Source organism: Stenella coeruleoalba, assembly GCF_951394435.1.
Source record: "Stenella coeruleoalba genome assembly, chromosome: 3".
NCBI classification, from domain to species: Eukaryota; Metazoa; Chordata; class Mammalia; order Artiodactyla; family Delphinidae; genus Stenella; species Stenella coeruleoalba.
This window is the reverse complement of record NC_137148.1, coordinates 101,462,438-101,488,468: the sequence shown is the minus strand read 5'-3', so window position 1 is coordinate 101,488,468 and position 26,031 is coordinate 101,462,438. Positions and strand designations below refer to the sequence as shown.

At 38.3% G+C, this 26,031-nt stretch overlaps 1 protein-coding gene across 10 annotated transcripts in view; it reads right to left on the bottom strand.

Moving 5' to 3' along the window:
• Nucleotides 1-19,633, bottom strand: part of CSNK1G3 (casein kinase 1 gamma 3) — a 156,673-nt gene extending 137,040 nt beyond the window's left edge. For all 10 annotated transcript variants that reach the window (XR_013827476.1, XR_013827477.1, XR_013827478.1 and 7 more), the window contains exon 1: nucleotides 19,120-19,633. The gene's annotated coding sequence lies outside the window, so the exon portion shown is untranslated. The remainder of the gene's footprint in view (nucleotides 1-19,119) is intronic.
• Nucleotides 19,634-26,031: the final 6,398 nt, after the last annotated feature.

The following is a 26,031-nucleotide window of genomic DNA, read 5'->3' as shown; positions in this document are numbered from 1 at the left end:
TACTTTTGCTTTGCATGATAACAGAGTCCACCAATACTAAAGACAGGTATAGAGTTCTTAACCTGAAATCCATGGACCTCCTAAGCATTTTCTTAAGAGAGAATCCATAGCTTTCACCAGATTGTATGACGCTAAAAAAGTTAAGAACCACTGAAAAGTAAACTGTTATTTTCTCACTGTATTACTTTATAAATATATTCTTAGAAACAATGTATCCTAAAATTAAATAACATCTGTACTTAATTTAAAAGCCAATCTTGTTATAGAAAAGTATATAGGGCAGTTTACAATACACACACACTACCAAAAGACTGAGAACAGTTTTAAGTAAAGAAATCAGGAGGGAAGTAAAATAATATTAGAAATAAAACTATGTAATACTAACAGGAAATGGATAACATGCAGTTCAGCACCCATACTTAATTTTTCCACTTTCTAGTAGAGAAGCAAAAACAGAAATATGAGTAGGTAAGATTCAGAGTGTCCATGAAAATTATACCAGTTGATAAAAAGCCCACAATTAATCTTAGTATTGTATTATATCTACAGATTCAGTCAATAGTAATAACTGAAAATTTCTCTCAGAAGCTTTAAATTCAAAAATTACAAGGAAGAGAATAGAAAAATACAGCTTGAAAACTTAAAAATTAGACAACCATAGAAATAAAAACTATTGAGAAAAGACAGTTTCATAGAAATATGCCTGGCTTACAATTTCTTATAACACAAAGTAGTGATTTACAGGGCTTAAGGATATTTTAATTTTTATAAGAGATATTACCTCTTTAACTGAAACCTTAAACATTATACACAACCAAAAAGAATAAACATGTATTTAATGTGATTAAACTGACATGAATGCACACAAATGGTAACAAAATATTTTAAATTATGTTTGATTCTATCATAATTCTCAGCACACTGACTTACTTAAATATCTATATTAAAAAGACATAATTGATCAAAAGGATGAATTTTCAAATTATCCTCGAGAATAGATGAATAATCTATTCATCTATCCTATCTAAAGTAATCAATTACTTTGCTTTCATAAACAATTACAATTTTGATGGAGTATCATCCACTAATAAAGATAAAAATGAGCTGCTAAATACAGAAAACATTAGATATAATCTGATTATACATGAGTAGAAATGTAGGCCACAGGCATACTTCTAATTTGATGATCACTGATGAATCTTCAAAACAGAAAACAGAAAATCAGATTCTCTAATCTGCGTGGCCCAATAATTTAGGACATTACAGAGCCAACTGACCTCCTCGAAGTTGCAACTAGATAAATCAAAGTAGTCTGAGAACATATTAGTATGTATGTTCTACCTCCACCACAGCTAGCTAAAGCTTTCAAGTAAACATTAATGAGCAGTTCTAAATTTTTTAAAATAATTATTAGTACTCTACCTATCTTCCAAAATATTATTGCAATCAATATAGAATTGTTTCATGTACCTGTGATATTAAAAGTTTCTATAGGTATCTTTTCATGTTCAGCATGCTATTCAGTGTCCTTTGTAAATAGAAAATCACAAGGAATGAAAATTTTTAAATTAATTTTTTTCACAAGTTACTTGCCTCAGCATTGATTTCTCACTGCCTTGTTATCTTAAATTTAAAAATCCATTTTTAATACACTAAATGAGCCATTCGGTGTTTCAAATGCCTTATGCAGTCTCTATAAAAATGACACTACATGTCTACAAGCTTCTCCAAAATTTAAATGAGTAAGGATATTTGTGATGTGATGGCTAGCCGTTACATCACATGCTTCTATCAGCAGCAAGTGTCCCAGTTACTGGTTTCTGGCATGAGCTCAACTCTGGTTGTCTAAGAAAAGGCTAAACACTTATTTTTAAAAGCTAAATCATTAACTGTAATGTCAAAAATGGAGATCAATTTTTCTAATTACATACTAGGGAAACTTATTTTGTCTCAGAAATGTTTAGTAACTATCATCTACAACACTTTACATTTTTGAAACCTGATTTCAGTGATGTCCCTTGTATATTCCTACTAAGAAAGCAGTGTTGTTCTCCAACATGTGGACTATGACCCATTATTGGGTCTGTAAACCAACTTAATGGGTCTTAAGCAACAGTTTTTTAAATAAAATAGTATCAAAAAAAGAAAGAAAATGGAGTGCATAAATGTAGTAAGAACAGTGTGTTTAGTGAGATTGTGTTTGGGTTCTTTATATGAATACGTAAGTATCACTAGGTCACAATGTAAAATATATTTCTGCAAGTTGTGGTAAATGTATTTCAATGAGTTGTAGTCAAAAACATTTCTAAGTTTGAAAGCTACTGTATAATACATAATAGCAAAGGAATAGCAAAACATACCATATTATAATCAGTTATAACTATGTCAATTTTATATAGGAAATTGTATTAAAAGCTAAACTTTCTTAACATACACAAATATTACTGAAAGTCTAACTAAGTAAATTTTCTAATTATCCAGGTCTGACTATTCTCTAGTAACTAGGATATGACTGTTTCATTGGTCCTCAAAATGTCTTTTTGTGCCTCCTCTTTTCAATTTCCAGGTGACTTTATACTCCCATTGGTAATGTCCCTTATCATAGCTAATGAGTCTCAATATTTGGAAGAGAAGGGAATGTTTAATTTGAAAATGTCCAGCCCCTTAAGCACTTATTATAAATACGAGAGAAGCATAGATCACCCTCATCTCCTACATGATGGAAATCAAAAATCAAGTAGACATCATACTAAATTTACATTACTGAAATATTCCCAATATCAATCTCTAAGAGTAGGTATCTCACTACCTCTAAGCACAAACTTGACTGCAAATCCCAATCACAGGAATGATATTAAATTTAAACTCCAAGCTTTCAAGGAAAATCATGTTCTATTTGGCGGCACTTACTTACATCCAACAAATACTTATTGAGTATTTACCCTGTACCAGGCACAGAAATGACCCAAGAAGCAATGAACTTCCCCAGAAAAGGTCTCACCAAGCCTCTTAATGACTCTCTACTTCCATGACTTACAACTTTCTGTTGTATATTTTTTACATCAGTTAAAAAAGGATATTCTTCTGTACCTCAGCAAAACCAAAAACAGTTGATTCACAGTAGTTAACGTTTTATAAAGGTTGAAAACACTGAACCATTGCTCCTACGAAAAATACAGGGTTAGGTTCCTACAATCCTCTGGTCATAACATTTTCATCAACTGATCAATACATATCCTTGTTTTATGTGTGATTCTGTTTAAAGACAACTTATTTAATATACAGCTGACCTTTGAACAACACAGGAGTGGGGCACCTGCCCTTCACGCAGTTGAAAATTCACATATAACTCGTGGGTGGCCCTCCATATACACAGTCCCTCCCTCACCCGATCCGTGGTTCCGCACCTGCAGATTCAACCAACTGGACATCGTATAGTACTGCAGTACTAATAATGAATATAATCCCAGTATATTAGTGGACCCACATGCTTCATATCCCTGTTGTTCAAGGGTCAGCTGCATATTGTTGAGTCATTAACACTGAACTCACAGCCAACAGCACTGTAACTCATGCCTGAACTAAGCTCATCTAATGTATTTTCTCCATAGGGCATATCACAGCCTTTTTGGGTTTAGGAACACTAGGCAGCAGTGCAGCACTACATTTGGGGGCCAATTTAAACAGTAAAATCACCCCAAAAGCACTAAATAGGCCTTAAAAGCAAAACAAGACAGCAGAACACCTAGTTTGACTTCAGCTGGGAACATGCCCCTCCAGTGACTCAAAGTTTTTGCCACTCTACCCAAGCTCATGAATGGCAAAGCACAAGGGATACTGATTTGGGGGTTACAAATAAATTTTAGCAAGTAGACAAATGTGCAAATATAGAATCTGGGAATAATACCAATCAATGCTAATCGATGAAGGGAAATTTTTTCTTTAAATGTATTCCAGTCTAATAAAGTAAGAAATGACAGAATTCAAATCTCATCATTATGCAACTCCTAAGGAATTAATGGAACTAGGCAAGGATCATCAATTGCCACTAACATCACAAAAAGAAAAAACAACCTTTGATCTTCCTGATGGAAGAAAAAAATTGAAACTGAATCTGATCAAATCTCTACATCTCACAACCAATTTACAGGGAAGACAGGGGACAATGCTTTTACTCTTTAATTTTAAGATAGCCCATTTTTTAATCTGATGTCCTCAAGGACAGGGATCATAATTTATTTGACTCTGTCTCCCCATTATCTGTTATAATACATAGCACACAGCAGACACTGGTTAAAACTTTGTTGAAGAAACAAGTAAATGAATGAATGAACAAATGAACTCTCTTAAAAATTTAAGAATGTTAATTTATATGATCATCTCTTTTCCAAATAAAGGAGGAAAGAAAAAGGTATGGGCGGGCAGGCAGCAATTTATAGGTCTGAGAGATACTACAAGCAAGTGGAATAACACCTCACAAATCAAAGGTCATTTATACTGTAATTTCAACTTTCCAAGAGCTATGAATCAGAAGAAATAAATTCACTAAAGGAGGTCACAAAATGCATATTCTGTTCATTAAATAAGAGCCCCTAAACTCCATTTTAATTTTAATATAATTCTAACAAGTTTACACTGGAAATCAAAAGAGAAAATATGAGGTGAACAGTAAAAACATGAGAGAACAGGCAGAAAACAACCTTATAGACTTCAATAAATTCATAGACATCTATGCATAATAGCATACTTTATAACTGATGTTCAGAATGAGAGCCCTGCATCAGCAAGATCTGGTATGTTGAGAAAACACTGAGAAAACAGTACTACCCTGTAAAGTTTACCATTTAAAAAAATTTAAATAAGAAAATATTTAAGTATAAATTCAAGGTCCTAATGTATCTAACAGGTTGTTCCCTAATAATGCCAGATAAATGAGAAAATACTTCAGGAACCTCAGTAGCTGTTTCATGCATGGTTCTCATAACAAAGTTATATCCTTTCTTCTTAACTACAATGCTTATTTCCTAATTTATAAAAATACATAATTACAAACAACAGTCTAGTATACGCAAAGGCCACAGACTTAAAACAGTCATTCAAGGGTATTAGCATTTGGAAATTTCAGTTATGAAGCTAATATTGTCAACTCTCAACATAGAAAGGACTGAATAGTATGATTGACAGTAAACCATGAATAAGCAAGTTGACTTCTACAAAACTGGAATGAAACACACAACAGGTGACAAAAATAAGCTGAAAGTCCAACCACTTCTCCACAGGAAGGATTTCCTTCTGCCCAGTCCAAATGACAAGAATCCAAAGTAAGTGCTGTAAACCTGAAGACAGATAACACAGAATTGATCCAAAGGCACCTGAATCCCCAATATGAACCAGGGTTAGTTAAGGCCTAGTTTTTCTTACAAAGCTCAGGGCTGCATGATCAGCAAGAAAGAACAGTTCCAAAGCATATGGAAGACTGCATTCACTGAAAAGTGAGGCTCCCCTAAATTACATCTCTGTCTGACAGATCTACAGCTATAAAAATATCATGTTCAGAACTAATATTATTGTCAAGATATTCTGCTGTGCAATCAAACCAACGAATTACTAAAAAGTAATTCAATAGAGCCAATTTAAATTTTACAAACTGCTTATTACTAGAACTCTCCCACATTACTGGTGGGAATGCAAAATGGTACAGCTGCTTTAGAAAACAGTTTGACAGTTTGTTATAAAGTTAAACACACACTTGCCATATGACCTAACAATTCCCCTAAAAACTTCCCCAAGAGAAATGAAAACTCAGATTCACACACAAAACAAAAACTGCACCCAAAGGTTTGTGGCAGCTTTATTCATTATCACAAAAACTAGAAACAAATACTTCAACTGGTGAATGGATAAACATGCTGAAGTACATCCATATAATGGAATACTGCTCAGCAAAAAAAAAAAGTACTGATACACACTACAACATGGATTAATCTCAAATGCATTCTGCACAGTGGAAGAAGACAGATTCAAAAGGCTATACATACCACATGATTCCTATAATTTATATTATATTCATGATTCATTATTCCTATAAGTTATATGATATCTGGCAAAATTATAAGATAGAGTAGTGGTTGTTAGGGGCCAGAGTGGGAAAAGGGGTTGGCTACAAAGGAGCAGCATGAGGGAATATTTTAAGGTGATGAAATTGTTTTCTAATTTGATTGTGAGGGGGAATGAATTTTGCTGCGTTAGAAACAAAAAAAAGAAAAACTTTAATATAAAAAAATCTTACAATACAATCACAGTTAACTGAAATGCTCAAAAAAATAGAATATTTCCTCTAGATATTTCCTCTAACTAAATACATAGCCCATGAATGCATTTCATTTCAGAAATCTTTCTAGAATGTGTTTCTCTACTTTTAAGCCTGAGTAAATAAGTCACAGGCTTGTGTTTATTCTTTTATTTAAATTAGGCCCAATTTATGTGTTTGAAATTTGTCTCATACAGCTGTGATGATGCAAACTAAATTGGTTTGGGATGAGCATGGTGCCTCAGGAGGCATTTAATCAAGGTTCTTCCATGTTAAAATTCTCCCTAATAAAGATGAAATGATTAATCTATTCATTCAACAAATTAGTAATCATTAGAGGTCTATTATGTATCAAACACAGGAAATACAAATAAGACCACTGTAATTCTGGCCATCACATAGCTTAAACAAACAATAATACAAGGTATAATTTGTCCTACAAGAGAATTATAGTGCTTTCAGAGCACATAGCAAGTGCACATAACCTAACCACATAAGGTCTAAATTTCCCATTAGGATCTATACCTTAAAGTGCCTGGAATCTTAGTAAACACAAAAATACATGTACCACAGTGCTCACGACCCCATTACCCTTCAGTATTTAAGGATGGAAAGAAAGCAAAAACCACATACACAGAACACTATCACTGCACAAGCAGTACAATAATCACTCCCCTACAAAAGGTCCTCTTTAGAGAAATACCAGAATATGCAGATTTACTTCTGTCACCTTTCCAGCAAATATTTTTCTGATACAGAATACCATAAGTATGAACTTCTCTGGCTGAGGAATATTATTTTAAAGGGGGTGGGGGCAGGGAAGTAATAAAGAAAAGAAAAAGAGAAAAAGAAACAGACAGGATGGGGAAAAAAAAGAAGCCTGAGTAGGTATAAAGGTTTTTGCAGTGAACTCTTAAAAACAAATTAAGGAAGTTTAAGGAAACTAAAATAGAGGCACTGCAACCACACCTCTTCTTTGTTATGAAAAAGGAAGCCAAGATATGTAAAAAGAGGGCTGCCTGCAGGTGTTGTGGCATGAAGTTACCATGTACAGAGGTAAAATTACATAACCCCAAGGACTAAAGAGAGTGTGATGAATACTCAGCTATGCCAAAGTTACCCTAAACATTTTCCATCTCAAGAATCCTAATTACACAATGCTTCTGGGACCACAGTGGGCCCCACAAGACCCAGTATCAAAAAACCAGAAAAACTTTCAACTGCTAAAGAAATAAACACAGATTAAAATAAAGTGCCTCTTGGTATATACATATTTACAAGAGTAAAAAGCAAAAGAAATTTACCAGGATCTTACTCAAACTCCATCTCAGAGGACTAAGATGCTGAGTAGTTTCTATCAAGAAATAAATGGCAGAAGCAAATTAATGCAGTTCCACAGTTCCTTTTCCAAAGCTCCTGCAGTTAAACATTTTGCAATTCAGAATTTCAGGGCTTTTTTTTTTTTTTTTTTTTTTGCAGTATGCGGGCCTCTCACTGTTGTGGCCTCTCCCATTGCGGAACACAGGCTCCGGATGCGCAGGCTCAGCGGCCATGGCTCACGGGCCCAGCCGCTCCGCGGCACGTGGGATCTTCCTGGACCGGGGCACGAACCCTTGTCCCCTGCATCAGCAGGCGGACTCTCAACCACTGCGCCAGCAGGGAAGCCCTTTCAGGGCATTTCTGACAGGTGATACAGTGTGTAAACACCATATACTTTTTAACACCCATAGAGAAAGCTGTAATGGCACAGAGAAGTCTGGAACAGCACACTATGATTAAACATTTACTATTTCTGCAGTGAAACCTACAAATACATGAAATAAAGACAAACAGTTCACAACAGGTTTTGTGAAGAAAACCAATTTGTGCCAAACATACAAAAAAAGAATTTTGGTTTTCAGAGCATTTTAGATGTCAGAATTGTTGATGAGGAATTGTGGTCCTATAGAACAGTACCCATTACTCTATTACTAATTATATGTGCAAAATGTAACTGGTAACCTCTTTATCATGTGCTTTTATTGTAGTAGTTTGATGAACTCAAAATAATTCTAAAAGTCTCCCAATGGTTCACACATAATATGCCCTCTACACTCTATCCACCCTTAAATTTCTCTAACACAAATTCTCCTATCAGGGCAGTTTACAGAAATCTAACCCTTGAAATTTATAGAAGAAATGCAAATCCAATTTTGCCACCATGCAAAAAATGTTCATTGAATGGAATTTAATGCATTGAACTCATAAAATGGCTTGCTCTTATGTTGTCACAAGAAAAATGTAAGAGTGTTCCTGACCTAGGAAGCAGCAGCAAATAAGTTACCATGGACCCTGATTTGCCATAAATGATAAGACACAATAATCATAAAACCCTATTATCATAGTGCATTTATATGTATATATTTACTGATTACATACAATATAAACAATATACTACACGCACAATATACTATAACTTAATTACTAAACTATTTCTACCGAGGGGAAAAACAGAGACAGTACCTCATCAACAACGGTATAAAAGAGAGTAAAGGGCTTCCCTGGTGGCGCAGTGGTTGAGAGTCCGCCTGCCGAAGCAGGGGACACGGGTTCGTGCCCCGGTCCAGGAAGATCCCACATGCCATGGAGCGGCTGGGCCCGTGAGCCATGGCTGCTGAGCCTGCGCGTCCGGAGCCTGTGCTCCGCAACGGGAGAGGCCACAACAGTGAGAGGCCCGCATACCACAAAAAAAAAAAAAAAAAAAGAGAGTAAAGCGGTAGAAATACAGTTATACTAAACAACCATTAAGGCCCCTTCCATCCTTACGTTCCATGAAAAATACAACTCAATGATACTGCAAATATGATAAATATAACTAATAAAATATGATAACTAAAACCAATCAAATTTTGATGAGCAACATTCTTATACTAACTTTAAAGATAGGATTGCTTTCATCACTTAGGTTTCTTAAGATTTCTAGGGGCATCTGAATTGGTACCTTAATTTATTCTAGATAAATTTCCCTTTAACAAATTTTCCAAACTTCTAGTTTTGGTGCTACACTATTCAAAAGCTGCTAATGAACAAGGAATAAATAGTGTCTTCACTAAGCATTCTGAGTATGAAACCCTGAAGAGAAGTCATTTCATTAACCTGGTCCTCTTGCATATATTTTCTATGCATTTCTATCTCATCTTCACACCTCCATCTCTGATTAAAAAGAGAATTTGAAAGTAAAAGGAAGACGTTTTTTCAAAAAAAGCTAAGAGATGTGTATAAAAAGAAGGAGAAATCAGTCATTTTCAACCCTGAAGCGCACTGGAATCACCTGTAGAAATCCTAAAATAGATCAATGCCTTGGCCCCATCCCCAGATTCAAATATAAAGTAGCATGGGTAGAATCCCAATACCTGTAATTTTTTCAAGCTCCCCAGAAAATGTTAATGTGAAGTCAGGGCTGAGAACCACTGGTCCAAGCTGCCTTCTCCACAAATCCTTTTTTCTCATCTACTAGTAAGTTAGCACTCCCAGCCCTACAGCAAGGATTGAAAGCACTGTCATTAAAATTGCCCAATTTTGTTCTCTCGTTTACTCTGTCACAGAAAAAATTTTACTAATTTTCAGTTGGAAGATTTTTTTTAAAGTGGGTATGGTAAAATTTATTTTAACTTATTTGAAATTCTCATTCCCAGTGCTCAGAATTTTATTTTTCAATCAGCCTTCAAAAAATAGCCTTCATTAGTAGAGTATTTAGATTAACAATATACAATAAACACACAATACACATTCCAGTTATCAACTTCCAACAGACTATCAGAAAATACTCAAGAGAATGCGTTTAAAGAGCTGATTACATTTTGATTTAACTACAAACATTTTCAGAATCCCAAATATATAAAGAAATATTAGCCATAATATGCCGACACTCATATGATAGAAAAAGAGCTCAGTAAATAATCTACCACTTTTTAAAATAAAAACTGGCATTACAAGATTCCACATCTTTAAGATTTACACTTCTTTTGGGGGGTGGGGGGGTGGCGGTGTTCATGTTGTTTTCAGATCCTTGGAACAAAAGGAGAAAATAAAATAATGTTTTACAAAAATATGCATCTACAAATACCAGTTTCTTTTTCAAATGTCATCAACAACTGATACCTACTAGTTTCACCTCCAAAACAATACTAGGTTATTTTTGCACACCAAATTAGGATTTTATGAAAAGGCCTTATAGCCATGTGTACACACACCGTTAGACTAGTGGAAGAGTCTTATGGGAATTTTCTCTCCCTATAACATTACCTACTATATTTGCCTGCCATTTGAAAGTATTCATTGCTAGAATATATAATAAGTATTTCACAGAAATAGAAAATAAACATAACACAGACTGGATGTAAGGGAAAAAAAACATTTTCACTTCCCTTTTTACTACAGGAAACTCTGACTATAACTTTGACTCCAATATATCATACTCTGATACCTTGCCAAGTATACCACTTGAAGTCAAAACCAAACAAGTTAAAAAAATAGATAAATTAATAATTAGAAAAATTCAGAAGTCCACTTTCATAAAATATACTTGTATCAAATGGTATCATACGGCCAATTACAACTTAAATTTTTTTTTTTTTTTTTTTTTTTTTTTTTTTTTTGCGGTACTTGGGCCTCTCACTGCTGTGGCCTCTCCCGTTGCGGAGCACAGGCTCCGGACGCGCAGGCTCAGCGGCCATGGCTCACGGGCCCAGCCGCTCCGCGGCATGTGGGATCTCCCCGGACCGGGGCACGAACCCGTGTCCCCTGCATCGGCAGGCGGACTCTCAACCTCTGCACCACCAGGGAAGCCCCTCAACTTAAAATTTTAAGATATATAATTTGTAATAAGTCCAATTTTTAAAATAAATACTATTAAAAGTATCAGCGCATTCAAGGCACACTCTATTTAAGGTAATATACAATGAAAGCGGAATTATATGTTAAATTCTAGGTTGGTAGAAAACATTCCACCCCAGAATTTTATTTTCTTCCCTCAAAAAAAAAAAAAAAGTAATATTTTTTCCCAATGGTAAAAATAATGCATAATCATAGCTGAAAATCCAAACACTACAGAGAAGTATAAAAAGTATAAAAATAAAAATCATTCCAAATCTATAAATATCTGTCATTAACGTAAATATCCTTCCAGGGGATGGATGGATTTACTCTGTATATTTATAACAACACTGCAACAATTAGAATTACAACAATTAATTCTGTATATTAATTATGTATTTATACATACATGTATCTCCATATATGTCCCCATACACACACACACACAATTTTCTTTTACATATACTGAAAACAAAGAAATCTTTAAGATATCAACTTTCTTGAAAATAAAAATATATGAATTGTTCCAAGCACTCATTCTGCTTCTGCATTTTCGTTTCAGCAGTCCAGGGTGTGTGTGTGTGTGTGTCTGTGTGTGTGTATGCATGCTGTTTTTGTCGACTGCTTGAGAGAAGATTAAAAGATTTATCTGTTTGCTTGTTTTACTTAAACACGTACACACACAGACACACACACACACCAACTCTGGCTACAAATTTCCAAACCCTGAGAACCCAGATATCTGTATTAAAGGTACTTGGCTGACTGCTTTACATAACTAGCCCATGGTCCTGAGCAAAACTGCAAAGTAGACAAAACTTTTCATGGCCTCCCACTTTTTGGTCAGAAAGAGCACTACACTATCAATGAGGATAGGAGAGTTCTACCAACCAGGTGTGTGACTTAAGCATTTCACTCAACCTTCCCACAATTCATTTCAATTCTAAAAGTCTGTGATTCTCCCCAGCCCCCACAATTTTTATTTATTTTTTATTTTTTTGCTGTATTTAAGATATGTAACACCTTTCCCTCCTACCTCAATCAGATTCCTTGATTCAAAATAAACCATTTCTCTGACTGATAAATTCCAATTTCCTCAAGGCATCTATTCTCCTCCAGGTATGACAAAGAAATATGATGAGATCAAAGATGTGGACAAGTTTTGTCCAAGGAGGGTAGCAACACAGAAAAAATTTAAATAAGTTTACAAGTACAAATGTTTAATTTAAAGTTAAAATAGCTTTATGAGTTCCATGAAAAAAAGTATAATCTTTAACTGATTTTACTGACTCAAAGTTAGTCAATAAGAAAACTAGCAGTGTTTTCAGTTCCTAAAATATTCATACCTGAGCATATTTAAGATAGTCACATAGAAGCAGCCTTCTAATCTTTCATCCGTTACATTTGTACACTTTAAAGTTCAAAGTGCATTTAGATGCATTATTTATTTTCTTCCTTAAAACAAGCAGATGTGTAGATGTGGTGGTCACTATTGATTGCCTCTCTAACATCCGTTTCCCCTATATTCCTCCTTCCCACAATTTTTTAAAATATCCTCCCTCCACCATGTAACTCGGGGAAATATGACCCCATCGCCAGTTGCAAGGGTATATATCCTGACTGGTAGAAACTCACTATGATAACCCTGTCCCCCTTGTCATAACTGGTTTGGAAGTGTGACCTAATTCTGATCAATAAAACATGAAGGGGAAAATATGTTGGTAGGCTTGCGCAAAAGATGTCCTGGCCAGTGCACCAGGATCTTGCTACCAGTCTGAGGATGAATCCAACACACATGGGAAAGCAGAGCCAAGTAAATTTCACAGAGGCTAACCAAAGCTCTGAAAAACTAACCCTGCCTTCATAGTTCAGCATTCCATTTCAGCTACTGCATTTCAGGTGTTGTAATGTGGTGACACCAAGATAAAGAGTATACCCCATCTACCTTTCCTTCTCCAACTTCGACCTCCTTTTTCAACACCTATAAGCTTTCCTTTGCCTTTGGGCTGAGCTAGACGAGAAAGGCAAGTAGTTACTGTAAGCTGTTAGACCAGCACCCTTTGCACCAAGCTCAACTGCTCCTGGGTATGGCATTTCCTCTTCCAAAGGACAATTTCCTCTACCAATTCACTCCTGCAGTCCCTACTCAGGTTGAGGAGATGGTGGAATTACAAGAAGGCTCTCTCCAACCCTGATGCTGTAATAAAAGCTGAAAGGTAACATACGAAATCAGACGAGGGATCCTATCAGGAAACATGTGGGAACCATGTGACCTAATAATTAAACAATTCCCCCTAACATATGAATGACTGTATGTTCAGGAATACCAGTATTTCTCTTTTTTAAAAGAGGATGCTGTTAAACAAATCTCTATGAGAGATTATAAACTAGGTGTTACTTTAGAAGTAGATACCCCTTTAATATACTATTATTAACCAACAGTTCATAACTTAGTTTAAAAGGGGAATCATAAAAGAATCTACCTGAAACATTTTAATGCAACTAAAACACCAAAATATACAATCACAAGACAGTCTTTTTTTTTTTTTTTTTTTGCGGTACGCGGGCCTCTCACTATTGTGGCCTCTCCCGTTGCGGAGCACAGGCTCCGGACGCGCAGGCCCAGCGGCCACGGCCCACGGGCCCAGCCGCTCCGCGGCACGTGGTATCCTCCCGGAACGGGGCACGAACCCACGTCCCCCGCATCGGCAGGCGGACCCTCAACCACTACACCACCAGGGAAGCCCACAAGACAGTCTTTTAATGCAGGGCCAAGGTCTTTCCTTCAAGCATGAGTCCATGGATTACAGTTCTACTTTATCTTTCTTGCAAAAACCACACCCATAGTACATCACCTGTGATTTCTAGTTTCTTAAACATGGAAAGACATCTCACAAACACTTATAAGCAATTTTATTGCAGCATCTTATTGCAAAATCTACAACTTTTAGGGTTTTTTCCCTAGTCATTTAATTTCACCTACACCGATTTTAACTGGAAGTGACTTCAGCTACTCACCTGTTTCCAAAGCAGCCACTGGCTCTCATACAAACACCTTTTCGCCTTCATAGTTCACTGAATAACATCTCATTAAACTATGTAATTACAACAAGTACAACTGCCATTAACAATTTGCTGGGTACACTGACAAATGATTCTTGGTAGGTATACACAGTATACAATAACCGGTGGGAATAAAAGTTCAAGAACAAACTAGAGGGTAGTCTACTGCCATTTAATGTAGCATGGACATCAAGTAGTAAATGAATGAAGAGTATAACTTAATCTTTTGAGTGGGTTAAAGAGAGGTGAGCTCAGAGATTCTCCTGTAATAGGCTATCCCCAAAAGTCTTTGCTCATTCTACGCACCAATCAACACTCTGACAACTCATATATATCAGCAACTCCTAAATTTAAGAGAATATCTGCATAGTGCCTGCTATGTGCCAGGCATCACATCATGGCACTTTATATGAATTTCCTCAATCGGAATGAAGAATATAATGGCAGAGAAACCCTCTCCCCTGCCCCCTTGTTTTTCCAACGTAGCTATCAGCTAAGGAAAGTAGTTCAACACAAAATCAACTAAATATATGTAATAAATTTGAATACAGTTAAAATCTGCATTACCTCACTGAAGAAGAAAGCATTAGAAATTTGTGTTTAAGAAAAAGAGTATATACATCATGAGATTTTACTAATTACAGTAAACGCTATAAAAAATGTGGACATGATATAGTCATGTGGACATTGGTTTTAGCTATAGATTTTCATTTAATTACATTATAACTATGTGATATATCATTAGTAAAGAAAATGATCAAAATGTGTGTCTTATCTACCAAATACACAAGTACTTCAAGTTCACTGTTAAGAATTCTTCCTCAGAACTAGGATGATTGGCAGGGAGTAGAAGGAGAGAACATAATATAAGAGAGTTTAAGAACAAATCACTATGCACCTTCCATAGGTCCCATTATAGAAGGAAACCCAAACATTTATAGTTCCTAAATCTCAGCTTTGAGAAGGGAGTTAGAAAAAACATGGCTAACAGGAGTCTCCACTGTGTCTCTAAAACTTACCTATCCCCGATTATCTGTCCCATTCCATGTTTTCTGACTAGTTCAGAGGCTCTCCAAAGTCACTTCACATTAATAGACAATACACACTTGATTTCCACACATTAACAACCTCATGTGTGGTTCTTTCCTACAGATCAGCACAAAAATGATACTGAGGTAGCTTACGTTACTAGAACCGTATCTTCTGCTCCTAGAGAGTCACTACTAGTAGAGAACTACAGATATCCCAAAACCGCCATTTCCAAAGAAATTATATCTTAAAGAACAAACACCCAAACACATACTAACAACATTAATCAATACCACTAAGTGCCAACTGCATGAGAAAAGACAAAAAGGAAGAATATGGAAGATTAGAGAAGACATCATTGGTCTAAGACTGTGAAGTCAGGAAAAAAAAAGAAAAAGATTTAAATATGCACTCTGCTACTTCCAAGATATATCTTAAACAGGTTGCTTAAATTCTAGAAAACTCTGCCTCCTACTGTCAAAGGCAAGGCTTACACCACCTAACTCACAGAGTCATCTTAACAGTTATCATTTATGGTCCTCAGACCAAGTGGGCACTTAATAAATTGTAATAGGTAATGTTATTATCGGGAGGTTCAAGATACAAATTCAGTTATAATGTAAATCCTTATTGAACACTAAGAGGGGAATAGTCAGTAAAAAACTATCAAACAATCTCCCCTGTTACATGACTAGATGATTAAACAATGGCGTCATAAGGGTGATATTTTTCTAAGCACTCCTTTGATAATGATTAAGTTTGGGATTAAATTTTTTTAGAGTCGTCAATATTTAAGATGACTAAAAACCCTGTATATATTTATCCATAACTGTGGAAGTCTCTCATGTTGTCATCTTACTGGTATAGTCAATTCTCTTCCTATGTAGATTCTTCACATTTCACTTTATCCATAGCAAATCTCACCTTAAAGTGTATTAACAATAATATAACTATCCAATGACCTGTATTTTGTTATTTATTGTTTCAGATTCCCACTATTTAGTTTGATACATCCTTTTGGAAAGCCCTTTGAAACTAAACAACTACTTGTTCCATTCTGAAAAAATCTGAACCAATAAACCACACCAGAACGATGGTCTATTCCCAGCATGAAGGGGATTACAGAGGGCACCCAGAGAAGAAAAGGAAAAGATTCCCATTTCTTCCCAAGTCATATGTTTAAAATCTAGATTTATTTCATATAAAACCAATTACCAGGTTACCACACACTCATATCCAAAGGCAAGCAAAGAAATATGACAAAACCATGCAGGAACTGTTTTCGATTATATACTCTTCTGCTTTCCTCCATTAGCATGAATGATAACAAACTGACTATTCTAATTTGTTTCCTTTAAACTTACTAGCCTTATTTGCCTACCTACTTGCTATCAGCATAGAATCTATACACTTGGACCTTCATACCTTAAACTGACTCACTTTTAAATACAAGGCATTCTAGATGTCCATGGACTGACTGATCCCCACCTAATTTTACAGCTTCTATTCCCACAGAGACCTCCTGGCACAGCAGCCTTAGGTCCAGCTCAACAGGCCCCATGATAGCAAACCAGCAAGCCGGTTCTCAACTGCTCCCTTCACCTACAAAACTACCCACACCACCCCACACACACACCGACCCATTTTGACCATTAAAATATTTTAAGCCCCAAATGGAGTATTACCAGCTCTAACCTCGTTTATAATTCCCCAGTCAAAATTGGTATCACACTCACACACTCACACTCACACACACACACACACACACACACACACACACACACGCATGCTTCCATACATTTCTAATAAACCCCACAGGAGTCCTGTGTTGCAATTATTTCTGTGCATGTCTGCTTCTCCCTTAAAGGTCTTAGTCCTGGGTCTTAGTCCTCCTCATGTTTCTACCACTCTTCCACCCTCACCACATAGTAAAAGTCCCCTACACAAAGTAAAGGTTCAGGTTGAACTAAACTATTCCTTTGTTCTAATCCTAGTTCTTTTATTTGAAGGAATAAGTGACTTCTGTGTGCTGAAGATTTTGTTAATAGTTAATGCTTGCAAATCTAACAATGAAAATGTCAATAATTATACAATGCATTAGTTTTTAAGTTGATGAATGGCAGAAGAGGTCAGTGAGCACAATAAACCATCAGAAAAGATAATCATTTTCCAAGATTCCCCCAAAAGTCTCATACATATCAACATCAAAATTAAACTTTCTGTCCCCCCGTTCTAATAAGAACTACTTACTCCTTATACCTGAGGCTTATTCAGAAATGCAAGCACCCTGAATGCAAAAGTGTCTGTACACTCTGCTACAAATCTATACCAAAGCCACGCAATTTATCTTATTACACCTTTCTTCCAATTCCCATAAATATGATTTTCATCTTTTGTGCAACTATAAAGGCTAATGTATATAAAATAAGAAAATAATTGATCTTAACTCAGAATACAGTTGGACCAAAGTTTGGGAATAATTACAAAATACACTAAACACAACTCTCCACTCCTCTCTGCCAAAAAAGTTATTAAGAATGTCACAAACCAGATCTGATTTTTGGTGGGAAATGTTTTCTTAAACTGGCCTCACATCTTATAACTTCTGTGATATTTTTCTTTCACAATCTGCTTATTTACAGGGAAAGCAAATATTCTTCAAAAATATATACATGGTTTTACTAATTAATATTTTTAATTTTAAAAAGTATTCCAACTCAGATATAGTTTAACCTCTTTTACTATCTGTGGGCAAATGTCATTCCTATACAAGAAGTAATTGCAAACGTAAAAGAAATAAGTACTAACTTCTTTCCTTAACTTATTAAAAATCAGTAGGTTTTTAATTCTCCAATTAAAGTCGATGTTCTAAAACCAAAGGTTAAAAAAGGGTCACTTGCTGACCAGCCTTGGTACTCATTACAACAGAGTTAAAACTAATTCGCACAGAGTAGCAACAGTAGCCATCTCCCACACACACTCCCACCCATTAACTTTTCCTCCTTCCCTGGGAGAACTGGAATGATCGTAACACAGGCCTAACTACCCTCACCCCAGGAGCAAACACACATCTCCATCACCACCCCGCAGAAAAGAAACGCGGGGGCTGTGGACCAAGAGAGCCGACGCTCCTGTGGGTCACTTCCCCTTTGCAAGTGGGAGAAACAAACAAAGCAGCACCCTAACAGTAACCATCAGAGTAATTTTGAGCCCCCGACTAATGCCTTGGATAAGTTCTGAGCTAAGTCAAAAGCTCTATCGAATAGGTAAATCCCTACCCCCCCTTAAAACAAATACCCCATCGGGAAGTTTCTCCCAGAAATGAATGCTGACCCCTGACACCTCCTCCAGCCGACAGACGGCTCCCTCCCTCCTGCCTAAAATCCCCACTCCGAAGGGCCTGCCTAAAATCCCCGCTCCAAAGGGAATTGTCTGGACACAATCGCGGGGCGCTGGGGGCTGCACTCCCGACCTCTCAACCCTCCCCCCAAAAGCCTCTGCCTTTTCCCAGCTCGCCCACCTCCCCGCCGTCCCCACTCGCTCCGCACCACTCGGGCAACTTCTGCGGCCAGCCCGGCCAGCCGCCCGCGGCCCCCTCCCTGCTCAGCGAGCCCAAGGCGCCCTCGCCCCCCGGCCACGACTGCGGCCGCCTCCAGCCCGCGCCTCCGCGCCGCCTGCCCGGGTCCTCGCCCACCCCTCCCCGGGGCCCCCGCCGGCGGCACCGCCCCCGCCGCACCCCACCCCACCCAGCCCGGGACCCCAGTCCGCCCAGCCCCACCCGGGGAGGAAGGCGCCGCGGCCGCGCCGAGGCAGCCGCCGGGCCGGGGCCTCCCGGCCAGGCGCCAACGCGAACGGGGATTTACCTCAAAGGCGCGGCCGCAAGTGGCGGGTCGGTCCCGGGCGCGGGCGGCGCCCCCCGGTCCGTCAGTCAGCGGCGGCTGGGGCAGCGGCGGCGGCACATCGCACCCGCCGGCGGCCGGAGGAGGAAAGCGAGGCACGCAGGGAGGGAGCGAGTGAGGTAGGGGGGAAGGAACAAGCGAGGGAGATAACGCAGCTCGGACTCGGTCGCCGCACTACTGCCGGTGCGTCCTACCGCCGCCTCTGGCCGGAGAGTCGCCGCCCGGGCCGCGGCTGTCGCCACCAATGCAGCTGGGAATGAATGCACAGCGGCGCCTCGCTTATCCGGAGGTCAAACATCCTTCTGCCTCGGGCATCCGGATCGGCGCCGGACCCGGAAGTGAACGCTTGGAAAAAAAATTAAAAAGGAAAGCGTCTTTCTAGCGGCGGCGGCCACTCGAGCTGCCCGCATCAGCGAAAAGAGCCGAGTAGAGCCGAAGGTTACACCGACTTGCTCGGATTGGTTGGCTCGCCGACCGGAAGAGAGGCAGCACGCTCATTGGCTGGCAAGGCTTATAAAAGCGAAGCCACGCCTTTCTCCCCACCTACGCGGGGAGCGTAGCAAGCGTCGAGTAATTGTGGATGCGAGATGTCTCCCTGGGTGAGGCCTTGGGAGGAGACGTTTGGCGAGGTCTGTGGAGAGAGCTGGGCGAAAACGCTCCCATGGTTTAGAGGAGCTACGAAAAGTTCCCCGCTGCTTGAGTGAGCAGGAGCCTAAGGGCGCCATTGTGCCAAGTCGGGGTGCCGAGGCTTTTCCGAGTGTACAGAGCACAGCCCTTCAGGTGCCAAAGAATTGTAGGGCCCGGCCAGAGGGAGTGACCTCACTGGGTTGACATTTTCCCCCACTTTCTTGTAAATCCAGGGCTGTATCAGGGATTCAGCTGCTTAGAAATATAAAGTGTGGCTCACGTTTGCATTCCGTTTGCTGTCTATAGAGAACTTCGTTTGTGAGCTCAGGTAACCCTCTCGACTATATAATGTGGTAGCTATTATCTCGGTTTTTCTAGTGAACCTTCTAAAGTTCCTAGAGGCCCAGCATCACTCAAGTCATCAAATTGTAGACACAAATTGGAACCGATGTTTTCTGACTCTACTGTCCACTCTGCCCACAGAGGGGAGGCAGAAGATTACATTCTTTCTCTTATGGTTGGTTAACTGGGATGAAGATATGTTACTATGGAAGACCTATATGGAAATCGACCCACCATGAAGGCATTGTAGAAGACTCTGAAACTATCATTTTTAAAAAATTGTGTCTAAAGACCTTTCAAAAGTCAGACATAAAGGTGTGCATGAAGAAAAATCATAGTCTGGTGCTATGTTTAAATATTTATCAAACATATTTTTATATTTTCAGTACACTTGCTGCATCAAGGAAGTCTTTAGTCTCTTCTCTCTCCCTCTCTCTCTCTCTCTCTCTCTCTCACACACACACACACACACACACACACACACACGAAAAATTTGAAAGGCTCCAGTGAAACAAATGCACTTTAAAATAATTGAGGATTTATCTCATTCTCCATTTCTACTTTAGCAGACTGATGATAGGGTCGATGTGTAATCTGCAGGGGGTAGTTAGTATGGAAAGATGCCGTTTTTGTTTTTGTAATACAACAGTGCCTTTTTTTAACTCTACTCTTATGCTTTCTCAAACTGAAGGTTATGAAGTGACTGGTATCACCCATCTTAGAGGAAAGTGATAGTAAGGACTGCTTCTGTGTTTACCACACTACCATCTTTCTGTTAGAGACTCAAAAGGAATGAAGATTTGTGCATGCTCAGGATGGAGAATAATTTGCCTAATAAATAAGACATCTCCACTTTTCTGATATATCCCAGGACCCGAAACTAGACAAGAAACAAAGTTAACCCTATCTCACTAAATGGAGAAGAAATGTCTACAATACTGGGAACTATTGTCATCAATGACCAACAAACCATTTTATACTCTCCATCTCAAAAACCTCAGTTTAGATCAAGAACACCTCTACTGACCCCTCAAAGTTCTGATAAATGTTTAAGAAATACAAGTTTATAAATAGATCATCAAATCACATTTTTAAATTATATATGGATAGGAATAAACATTTATGTTTTTAAACACCTCAGAAAAGGCTGCTTTTTGTTAAAATTTGACCTAGACGCTCCTATAGATTAAAATCTGCAGGTAACCTAGGTAGGAAGCCAATAAAATTTCATGTCATTGTATTAACTTGTAAGGAAAAAACTGGCAATATGAAAACAGCCTGTGTTAAAGAGGGAAAGACCAAATTACTTGCATCTCAATCAAAACTCTTTGTTCTGTAGCGTGATGTCTCAACATAAGCAGACAGATCATAATTTCCATCTGCTATATTGTACATCAGATATAGTTAATATTTTGTGTCACCCCATATTTCCTAGCATTTGCTACTCTTCAAGTGTTTATATACTATTAATATGTTTTCATGTTTCCCAAAGCAGTGTCATATTTTTTTATCACCCTGAACTTTATTCTGTTGAATTTATATCTCTATAGATATAAGTAAATATTTGTCCCAACATTTGGGCATGCAACAACTGTTATGATTACTATGAAATACAAGATAAAAGCAAAAGAAGCTTTACTAATATATTTCTATTAAAACAAGCGGGGATGGGAGAGTTACTTCAAAATGACTTCAGTCTAAAACTATCATGAATTCCTTAGGAAAAAAAACAATTTATCAAGTGGGAATTTGAAAAGGGAAGAAAAAGAAAGTAAAATTCCTGGGTGCCTTTAATTGCATATCTGAGATAGTATAAGTGTTCCAATATCTCCCTTACATCTTTTGATTCTTTACTTCTGTTACTATTTCTCTTCTTCTCACCCTTCTGCACACTCACTGTGGTTGCCCAGCCATGCCAACGTACACACATAGACACACCCATACAAACAGAGTGGAGAGACAGTAGGAATAAGACCTTCAATTAGAGCAGGAAAACTATTCCATTTCTTTCTCCCAGTTGAAATCTTTTTTTTTAAATAAATTTATTATTTTTTTTAATTTATTTTTGGCTGCACTGGGTCTTCGTTGCTTCGTGCGGGCATTCTCTAGTTGCAGTGCGCAGGCTTCTCATTGTGGTGGCTTCTCTTGTTGCAGAGCACAGGCTCTAGGTGTACAGGCTTCATTAGTTGTGGCTCGCAGGCTCTAGAGCGCAGGCTCATAGTTGTGGTGCGCAGGTTTAGTTGCTCCGCGGCATGTGGGATCTTCCCGAACCAGGGCTCAAACCCGTGTCCCCTGCATTGGCAGATGGATTCTTAACCACTGCGCCACCAGGGAAGCCCTTGAAATCTTGCTGCTTACCAAAAAAGAAAAAATGACCAGCTTTACTTTCCGCAAAATATACCTATCAATCTCTCTCTCAAGCAAAGCACTTGTAAGACATGAAAAGAAAGCATTTGTCAAAAGAGAAATTTGATAAATACAAGTTTCCAGGGTACCATTAAAGATTATGAGCACTAACACATAGATTTGTGTTATAATCATTTTCCCCTCCACCCCTCATTCATACCATTAAAATACTCTCCTAAGCCAAACTTGTTTTGCACAGATTGGTCAAGAAATACCCTAAGGGCTTCCCTGGTGGCGCAGTGGTTGAGAGTCCGCCTGCCAATGCAGGGGACACGGTTTCATGCTCCTGTCCGGGAAGATCCCTCATGCCGTGGAGTGGCTAGGCCCGTGAGACATGGCCGCTGAGCCTGCGCATCCGGAGCCTGTGCTCCGCAACGGGAGAGGCCACAGCAGTAAGAGGCCCGCGTACCGCAAAAAAAAAAAAAAAGAAAAGAAAAGAAAAAGAAATACCCTAAAAATACAAATAAGCACCAAAGACTAATCTACACTTAACTATGTGGCCAATCTGGCTGAGTTAAATACAGGCAGATATTTCCCAACTAACAATGTAACAACCAACATTTGCACAAACTCTGATTTATATGATTCTGTCTGATTCTGACAACAACCTATGAAGTAATATAGCAGCCATTATTATTTTTTCCCTGTTAGGAAAGTGGAAGGATGGTCTCAAAGTGATGAACTGACTTGCCCAAGATGATATAAGTGATAACCTGTTAAATGTAAAATACAAAATTATGTGATTAAAATCTTTACCAAAACTTTTCAAAATAAAAACACAGGAAACATTCATTCACCTGGAGGACAGATGTAATTAGGAAAAAGTAAATGGTCTTATAACTGGAAGTTATATGATAAATAACTGCTAGGGAGGTAATGTACAACACGATTAACACAATTAACATTGCTTTATGTTATATATGAAAGTTAAGAGATTAAATCCTAAGAGTTCTCATCTCATGGAAAAAAATTTTTCTTTTTATTTTGTGTCTATATGAGATGATGGATATTCACTAATCTTATTGTGGTAATCATTTCATGATGTATATGTAAGTCAGATTATTATGCTGTACACAATGTTATACAGTGCCCTATGTCAATTATATATCAACAAAACTGGAAGAGAAAAAAATTTTAAGGTACGTGCCCTCAAAATTTTTTATTTTTTTAAACATTAAAAAATAATAAGAGGAAAAGAAGAAGTAGGTAGTAGAAACAGGAAGAATGCAAAATGAGACACTGTAACAGTAGCCAGAGCCTGGGAGCAAAGCAGCACATTTTACTCAGACTAGGAAAATAACCTCTTCCCCAGTGAAGCCTGCAGTCAGGGGAGGCAAAGGAAGGATTCTGGGAGAAAGCCAGTCACAGACAGCAGCTAGGTCAGGTTTGGGGAAAGCTGCCACTTAGCAAGCTTTCCTTCAGATTGTTACATGAGTAAAGCCAGAAAGGGTCAAGACGCTGTTTTATACATCCCAGGAAGGACGATTTTAAGTATTCTGTAGTTGGCAAAAATAAAAGTAGAAGAATCACAGAACTTATCTGAGAGGATTTATCATATTTTATTATCATAACCTCCAGTATTGTATTTTATAATCACATCTTTAAGACTCCTTGTCTTAGCTCAGGCTGACATAAAATATCATAGACTGGGTGGCTTAAACAACAGAAATTTATTTTCTTACAGTTTTGGAGGCTAGAAGTCTGAGATCAGGGTGCTAGCATGGTCATATTCTGGTGTGAGCTCTCTTCCTGGCTTTCTGATGGCCAGCTGCCTTCTTATTGTGTACTCATATGACCTTTCCTCAATGCATATGATCTCTCTCTCTCTTCCTCTTTCTAAAAGGGCACCAATCCCATCATGAGAGCCCCACCCTCATGAGCTCATCTCAACCTAATTATCTCCAAAGGCCTCATCTCAAAATGCTATCACATTAGGGGCTAGGGTGTTAACATATGAATTTGGGGGGGACACAATTCAGTCCATAGCATTCCTCAAAGGAATACTTTTTTTTTTTTTTTTGCGGTATGCGGGCCTCTAGCTGTCGTGGCCTCTCCCGTTGCAGAGCGCAGGCTCCGGACATGCAGGCTCAGCGGCCATGGCTCACGGGCCCAGCCACTCGGCAGCATGTCAGATCCTCCCGGACCAGGGCACGAACCCGTGTCCCCTGCATCTGCAGGTGGACTCTCAACTACTGCGCCACCAGGGAAGCCCAGGAATACTTTCTATGTAGAGAGTATGTCATCTATAAATGAAAGAGAAGCTTAAGGTTAGGCAGGATAAAAATAAGGAAAGACAATTGTAAATAACATAACATTAAAACCTCATAGAGGAAAAGAATACATCCTTAAGAGAAAGAACTTCAATAAAGAAAACTGTTTATAGAGAAAAGCTACAAACACCATGAAAAAGTGTAAAAGTGTCTTGCCAAAAAAGTGGTTAAATCTCTAAGTAGGCAATTTAATTTTTGTTTTTTTTCCATTAAAAGACCTGAAGTTTGGCTGCTTTTATGAAAGTTTGGCTGTTTGAAAGATGCTGTTTTGTGATAAATGGAAGAGTTAGCTAAAGCTGTGATTTTTTTTTTTTTGGTAATGTTTTCACAAACAGTTTGAATTCTGGATCGTATATGAATCTAAGGTTTAGAGATGGCCATAATCATTGGTCCCTATTCCATTTTCCTTCCCCTGGTCTCTTTTTGCTTTCCATAATTATGTTTTCCAATATCTTTCTCAAGAGCCCATCCTAGCTCATGGGCTACATCTGACCAAGACTGAGTGTCTCATCAGCCCCACCCACAGGAATCATACAGTCCTCTGGCTGAAGAAGCAGAGTGCCAAGTAGGAGCTCTGGATTAGAGTGTAGCCTTCCAACTGTGCCACTCCCCTATCTGTTATTCCTTATAATGGTTTCCCTGTCTATAGCATTGGACTTCTCCCTTGGTTTCCTTTTCTAATTGAAACTGTAGCCTTTCCCAGAACCCCATCCAATATAGAGAAGGTATAAACTTGGTTTGGAAAATTATTCACTAGTCCAAGTTCTGACTAGACCCTAGGTCACTGGCTAAGGTCCTGCTCTGAAGCGCAAACTACTAAACTTCTTCAGATATCACCCACTGACTAGGCTTACTGGATTACTATATCCTTCTTCTGGATAGTACCACATTGTTGCCAAAGCTCATCTAAGCCATGCCTGAACTTCCTGCACCCTTTGGACAGTGAACAAAGGACTACCTTGATTGGGGTCAGAATCTGTGTTTAATTATGTTTCTTTAGTCTGTGTCATGTTTGGTCATTCTTGGTCTTAACTTCATCACTCTCTTCACCAAGCAGTACTGCTAAATTCCTGACACATTGTCATCCTCCCACCTGTTTCTATAGTGCTACCGATGCCATATCTGACTGGACAAGATCACAAGGTCAACAAAAGTTAAAACTGATGTGAGAGGATACCTTAGTTAGAACCCCACTTCCATTTAGTTCTCATTCTACTTCTTCTATAATTAG